Source organism: Hyperolius riggenbachi, chromosome 4 (genome assembly GCF_040937935.1).
Source record: "Hyperolius riggenbachi isolate aHypRig1 chromosome 4, aHypRig1.pri, whole genome shotgun sequence".
NCBI lineage: Eukaryota > Metazoa > Chordata > Amphibia > Anura > Hyperoliidae > Hyperolius > Hyperolius riggenbachi.
Window position 1 is genome coordinate 19,485,268 of NC_090649.1, and position 7,727 is coordinate 19,492,994.

The 7,727-nt window shown below is 49.4% G+C and overlaps 1 pseudogene; it reads left to right on the forward strand.

The window, feature by feature from the left end:
- The first annotated feature begins 3,798 nt into the window (after nt 1-3,798).
- Nucleotides 3,799-3,961, forward strand: LOC137505795 (U2 spliceosomal RNA; annotated as a pseudogene).
- Nucleotides 3,962-7,727: the final 3,766 nt, after the last annotated feature.

The following is a 7,727-nucleotide window of genomic DNA, read 5'->3' on the forward strand; positions in this document are numbered from 1 at the left end:
TTATTTATATCCACTGAGAGAAATCCTTTTCTGCTTCTCTGTTTTGGTGCACTGAGCCACACAGGAGGAATGCAGATTTAAAGTGCTATCTCTGGAGGTGGATTGGATTGCCTGTTTGCTGGAGACAACATAATCCCTGGCGCTGTGACATTGACAGTTTTATTTATGTTTAAAACATTTTTTATGATAGATTGGATTTGAAGAGATTGGGTCTACAATGTAGAGATAAAGCTAAGTTGATGGGGTGGATAACGAGACGAGAGTTACCAAATTGCATTCCTTTTTTGAATAACAAACAAATGGAGCAAACTTGGAAAAAGTTTTTGTATAAGGGGGTGTGACGGGTACACAATTCAATGTGACATGGATGACATTTTTGGGCTGTTTGCCCACAAGGGAGTTCATTAAAAAAAGGGATATAGTGGAAAAAGAGGAGTGTCCCAGGGAGGGTTGTGGAGGATGTCAAAATACTAATTTATTTTGGGTATGTAAGTTTGCCCAAGAGGTTAGGGGTGAATTGAAATTATTTTTTGCAGTAGTTTTTGATGTTAGGCTGTTTTCGTTTTTGATGATGGTGACTGGGAGGCTGAAAGTAAAGAGAAGATGAGATTAGTGTGGATGTTGAGTGTGTTGTATAAGTCAGTGTTGTGGGATGTTAGAAATGTATTAGTGTTTAAGAAAGAAGAAATTAGTGTGAAAGATACGGTTAAAATTTTGTCGTCTATGTTGTATACTGTGTATATGTTTGATAAAAAACAGCTTGGAAAGTGTAAAGCTGACAATCTGTGGCAGCCAATTAGGTGTAAGTACTTTGTTTAGTTTGGTGTAAGTGTTATTGTGCGGATATGTTAACCTATTTTGGTTCCTGGACGTAGTTTCTACGTCCAGGAACCATGCGCACTACTGCGCACTCCCGCGGCCAGCCGATCGTGCGCGTGCACGCACCTTCCCGGCCGCGGATTCAGTAGCCAGGGAATCAATGTATCGGGCTATGGTGCCCGATCATTGATTCCTCTCCCCCGCTGAAAAAGCGACAGCTTCTCTCGGAAGCTGCGCCTTTTCTGGCCGTTCCCTTCCCGATGCGTCACTGTAAGCGTATGTTACGCTTAGAGTGACGTCATGTAAACAAACTCATGGCCGCCATCTTGTGGCCAAAAAGTAATACTACACCTGTAAAAAAAAAAAAAAAAAAAAAAAATAACACACATTTACATTATAAATCTATTGTTTACCTCCCACCCTCCCAAAACTACCCAGATAAAATGTTTACAATAAAAAAAAAAAACCATTACAATAAAAAAAAAACAAACATGTAAATATTTACCTAAGGGTCTAAACTTTTTAAATATCAATGTAAAGATGAAATATTTCTATATTTTTTTTATTTTAAACTTGTAAATAGTGATAGATGCAAAACGGAAAAAATGCACCTTTATTTCCAAATAAAATATTGTCGCCATACATTGTGATAGGGACATAATTTTAACGGTGTAATAACCGGGACATATGGGCAAATACAATACGTGAGTTTTAATTATGGAGGCATGTATTATTTTAAAACTATAATGGCTGAAAACTGAGAAATAATGAATTTTTTCCGGTTTTTCTTATTCTTCCTGTTAAACTGCTTTTCTTATTCTTCCTGTTAAACGGCTTTCTTTAGGGGGCTCTTAGCAAAATGTACCCCCTAAAGAAAGCCTAATTGGTGGCGGAAAAAACAAGATATAGATCAGTGCATTGTGATAAGTAGTGATAAAGTTATAGGCTAATGAATGGGAGGTGAACATTTCTCACGTGAAAACGACGGAAACTGAATGGGTTAAGTTAGGATTTTTGTCCCTATTTTAAAAAGAAAAAAATTGTGTATGTATGGATTATATATATATATATATATATATATATATTTACTGGGATGATGTTTCGAACGAACCAATTCTTGTTGTTTCTTGTTTTGGAATGGTGTAATGACGTTCCTGTAAGCAAAAGGAGAAAAGGTTTGATTACTGACTGGTAAAAAAGAAAAAAAAAATCTGTTCTCATCAGTTTCAGGGCAGGCCAGGCCTGAAGTAAGCTCCGACAACCCCGTAAGTGGGGGAGCACCTCGAACGAGTGAGGAGGGGGAGGGACACCCCCAAATCCTCTAGCACGGGTGTCCACTGTTGTTCTTACATTCCCTAGATTCTGACTAGATGGATCTACCACGGTCGAAGCTGGAAGGCTGAGGGATTTGCTTAGGCGTACTGCCCCTGGAAGTGGCGCTCCAGGAGTACCCAAAAATCCCGGGACGTGGGAAATCCCGGGCGGAGTAAGGTGTAGCCGAATAACGCAGCTCCCCGGCCTTTTGGCTAGGGAGAGAGCGGAATTTTTATAACGCCGGCCGCAAGGTCGGGGCCAGCTTGCTGGCACTGGGGACTTGTCCCCTGGGGACTTCGGTTCCCGCCCAGCTCCCTCTCGGTGGAGCCATGGACCATGTGGACGGCCACATGGCCCACGCCCTGTGGGCAGCCACAAGCAGGCAGGGGTCCTCCAATCATTCGGGTGTCGGAGGACCCCATGTACCCCCTGCACCGATGGCAAAGGTTCCCTTCGGGGAACACCGGAAAGGGCCCTGCTTTTGTGGGGCCTGGGGCTGCTCATGCATGTTTTTGTGGGGTGTTTATGCACTTTAACTTTTTCCGTGCATGGGCATAAAGCCTTGCTTACTCTGGGCTCCTGTTTTGCGCAACAGGAGCCAAGAAAGCTTAAAAAAATCTGTTCTTATCAGTTTAAAGAGAACCCGAGGTGGGGATCGTACAAAGAAATCTATACACAGAGGCTGGGTCTGGCTATAGTGCCCAGCCTCTGTTGCTAGGTGAATCCCCGTTAAGTCCCCCCTGCGCTCCTCTCTCCCCCATAAATTACAGCCGTGCTGGCGACACGCAGCGTGTCACAGCGGGCTGTATTTACCTCACTAGTGTCACTCACGGCACTCACCCGCCTCCTGCAGAGCGCCGTTCCCAACCCACGTCCCTTCCCTCGCCGCTGATTGGAAGGAAGGGACGCGGGCAAGGACCGGCGCTCTGCAGGAGGCGGGGGAGTGGCGTGAGTGACATTAGGGAGGTAAACAGCGCAGCCGTAATTTATGGGGGAGAGCGGAGCGCAGGGGGCACTTCAGGGAGATTCAACTAACAACAGAGGCTGGGCACTATAGCCAGACCCAGCCTCTGTGTATAGATTTCTTTCTACGATCCCCACCTCGGGTTCTCTTTAACCACTTCCCTACCACGCTATTTTGTGCTGATCGGTGCTGCGTGGGCTCTCCAGCCCGCAGCACCGATCAGCTAGCAGCCAGGCCGATCAGACTTCCCCCCTTTTTTCCCCACTAGGGGGATGTCCTGCTGGGGGGGTCTGATCGCCGCCGGCTGCTTGCGCTTGCGGGGGGGGGGCTCTTCAAAGCCCCCCTCCGCAGCGCTTCCTGGCCTCCTTCCCCTTCCCTCCCTCTCCCTCCCCCTGTGAGCGGCGCAGGACGGATTTCCGTCCTGCGCCTGATGGGATAGGCTTTAGCCTATCAGATGCCGGTGATCCCCAGCCAATCAGAGGCCGGGGATCACCGATCTCCTCTACGGCGCTGCTGCGCAGCAGCGACGTATACATGTAAACACCGGGGAAGGTCTTCCCCGTGTGTTTACATTTACCCTGCGAGCCGCCGATCGGCTCGCAGGGTGTTCACGGAGACACCCTCCGTGAGCTGACATGGAACGGCCGCTCATACGAGCGGCCGTTTCCATGGAATACACTTCAGGATTCAGGGGCGTGTATATACGCTCCGAGAATCCGGAAGTGGTTAATATCTGATACATCCCCTATCTGGGGACCATATATTAAATGGATTTTTGGAACAGGGAGATGGAAGAAGAGCTTGCTCTGTCCACTCCGCGCATCGACCTGGTATTGCAGTACCTCCAGGACCGGTGCACTACTCTCTCTAACTAGTGTCAAAAAACAGATCAAAACTACTCAAATACCCAGCTGACTAACTAAGTTAGTGTAGGGAAGTGTAGTGGAGAAATGAAGTGTCCCTCTGCAAAGTGAATTTGCCAGTAATCAAGTGTTGTGTTGTCCACCCTGCTGTGCGGTCTATGTCTGTGCTGCTACTGCTGGGTGCAGGATACATTTGAAATCCACAATAAAAACATTATTTCAAATTTGTTTGTGTGTGCCTTTTTTGTGCCTCTGTGTCATTTATTCATGGACTCTGTATTTTGCATTGGTTATCAGAACCTGAGAACAGACAAGAAAACAAGTCAGAAAAACACACACAAAAAACCACAACCAAAGAAAAAATCATTTTTAATTTTGCTTCGGCTGAACTGTACTTGCACGGCGCAGTTGCTGCGGGCCCAAAAAAGCATGAACGGATCACTTTCCTTCAAGTTTGCACGTTGTCCCCTGCAAGAGAAGCAGCTGCAACCCTCCCCCGGAGAGCTTCCAGGGGACTGGCAGGCAGAGCCCTGGCTGCAGCCCCTTTACTTAGCAGCTGCCTGGGCCCAGGGCATTGTGACATCATCGGTTGACTTTCTGCATGACTCAGCTCAGGTGCCTGCATCAGTGCCAGGCTGTGAGAGTGTGTAGCAGGCTAGGAAGGCAACTCCTGTTTAGGCTCTCCACTCCCCGGCCTGTGTCTCCCTCTTGTGGCACACCGCGCACGTCCACACAGACAGAGAGATATGAAGAGGAAGGAGGATGAACGAATGAAGAAAGACGCACTGTGTTCTCAAACAGCCAGCCAGGCTAGAGACTTGACTTCTTCCTCTGCCCTCCACGCTCTCTCCTAGCGTGTTGCCAGAATGCAGGGAGCCGGAAGCCTACTTTACTTTTCTCTTCGACGTGGAGGCACGGCAGCGGAGGGGTGATGGCTGTTCCGGCGGTGGGCGGGGCCATGCTAATGTAATCAGGCGGCAGCTGAGCCTGGCCCGTGCGTCTGCGTTTAGCACAGGTGCGCCCATCCCAGGGGCCCGGCAGGCCTGCACAGGCAGTGGGAAGGGGGCCCCCCCCCCTGGCAGCTGGTAGCTGGCCGGGGTTAGCCGGCTGTGCGGTGCAGTGCTGGGTTGTGCGCAGTTGGCCGCTGCTGCATTTAGAAGGTAAATGGTACATATGAGACAGTCCGTGCACAGCGTCCTTAAATCACATTATTTATTCAAAATTGTTCCCAGCAGACATATACAACATGGAATGCGGATTTACAGCATGTATGAAGTGGAACGATCTAACCTGTGTCCAAGACGGGTGCGGGAATGTGACCAGGGGATGAGAGGACGGCACAACAGCCGTTTCGCGCCGGTGTGGCGCTTGCTCACGTGCGTGTGTCCTTGGGCAATGGCGGCGTGCTCGGACTTCCGTGGTGTAGACAGGAAGCCCCGCCCGTCACGCTCGCCATTGGCCCACAGAACTGTGATAGTGATTGGGTTGAGGAGGAGGGGACTAGCCACGTCATGTGGCGTGAGTGACAGAGGAAGCTTTGCCCTTTTAAACCAATGGATGTGAAGGGGGGGAGGATCGCCTCATTACGGCGAATAAAACGACATTGCGCTGCATAAACAACATTGTGTGGCTGCAAGAACAGCAGCCAGGTGGCAGTGATGTGCTGGATACCGTGATAACACATATTAACATAAAGTGAAACTCTAAACCTAGTGGTAATGAAAAAAATTATCCATTGTGAAAAAGGTACAGTCCACCCCATTCTGTACGCATTCTTATGATCATATCAGTATCCCATGAGTTATTTAATGTCCGTTGACATAAGAGACATCTTTTTTTCACTTTTATTAACCACTATTTGTTAAAAAGAAAAGAAGCACCTCATTCCCTAATCTAAAATCAACATGCAGATGGAGGAGGGCATGAGGAGAAGGACACAAAATGCAGAGGGAGACCCCTGAAATTAAAGGACTGCATTAAACCCTTCCAATCCCACAATCCCTTTCGGGGGCTGTCTTAGCCCCTGCCCATGTATTTTCTCTTGCCAGGGTGGGGACCAGGATGGCAGAAAATGTGCTCCCCCAATGCTCGCTAAAGAGATCAAGCTGGGAGCACCATTGCACAACAGTGGGAAAACAGAGACCACTGGATCCCCGGAGATTGGTGGCGCTCGGCGGCCCACGTAAGACCCCTCAGGGGCAGGACAGGGGTGCGCCGGGCGTGGCAGTGCAGACAAGGAGGAGTTTGTGCATTGAGGGGGACAATCAACGGGGAAATTCCATTTCCCCTCCGTGATGCCCTTTCTTCCCTCTATGCAGGAAAAGGTGGCATTACCATCAATATGTTGGTGGCAATTACTGTCCACCCTTATCCATGTACTGCACCTGTCGCCCAAATTGCCGCCCTATAGTCCAAGTCCCCCAGGCGGGTGCCCATGCACCGTGGAGCGCCACCTTAGAGCACAAATTAGAGATTGAAGCAATTATAGCTGGAGAAGGTAGAGACCTGAGAGAAAGAGCAGCTTATATATGAGAACGAGAAGATGAAAGGGGAGGGGGGGGGCAGGTGGAAAGGGGGTAAAGTAAGACCAAAAAGGGGGCACCCCTGTAAGTGTCGATCATTAAATGGACAGAGTTGCATATTAGGAAGGTGAAAGGAGAGGGGCTGGAAAGAGAAGAAGGCCCAGAAGGGAGGGAGGGAAGGACAAGAGCACAGGTTCCCCCACCAGGGTCCACACAGTCCCAGGTGCAGGACTGCCCCGTACCCTAGGGGTCCAGGTAGCAGGACAGCTCCAGCCTGTCATTGAGGCCCAAAGGCCCCATCGCCCCCGTACGTAAAATCACCCGAGATTCCCGTCGGGTGAGCTCTTGATCTCTATTGCCTCCCCTCCTAGGACTAGCGACATGTAGGAGGCCTGCGAATCTCAAGCAATTTGCTCTGCCCCCATGGGCCTCCCTGACATGGTCAATCAGGTGTGGGCACCCCTTCCCTGATTTTATGGATTTAAAGTGCTCCCCCACTCTCTCTTTGAGGGGCCTGGTAGTTTTGCCCACATAAAAGAATTGACAGGGACAAAAGATGACGTAGGAGACGAACCTGGTCTGGCACGTTATGAATGCTCTTACCTCCCACTGCACTCCCCCCATTCTTAGGTTGGTGCCCTCCATCATCCGCGGACAGTATTTACATCTGCCGCATTTGTGGTTTCCCTTGGGACGTCTACTGCTTAGCCAGTTCGATGGCGTGGCCGAGCGATACTCACTCCGTACCAGGATATCACCTAAAGTTGGAGCCCTTCTATACACCACCCGTGGGGGGGTCGGGGAAGATCTTGTGCAATGTAGGGTCTCTAGTTACAAGTGACCAATTTTTCTTTATGACCTGGGATAACCTTCTGGTCATGGGGGTATAGTCAAACGTGCAAGTAAAAGAGCCGCCTTTATCGGGTTTGGACTGCCTGGTTAGGAGGGCGGACCTGTCCCTTTCTCTAGCCCTATCTTTTGCCGCCTTGAGGGCAACAACATCGTAGTCCCTTGCCCGTAGGTGTGTAGTGAGTTCCCCTGCTTGCTTTTCGAATGAACCTAGATCTGTATTGTTGCGTCTAAGACGTAGGTACTGGCCGTATGGCAGGGATGCCTTCACATGCTCAGGGTGGTAGCTACTTCTGTGTAGCAGTGAGTTAACGGCGGTAGATTTCCTAAAGCCCTCACAGATCAATTTAGCCCCGTCTGGTTTGATCGTCAAATCCAGAAAACATGCCCCCCCTG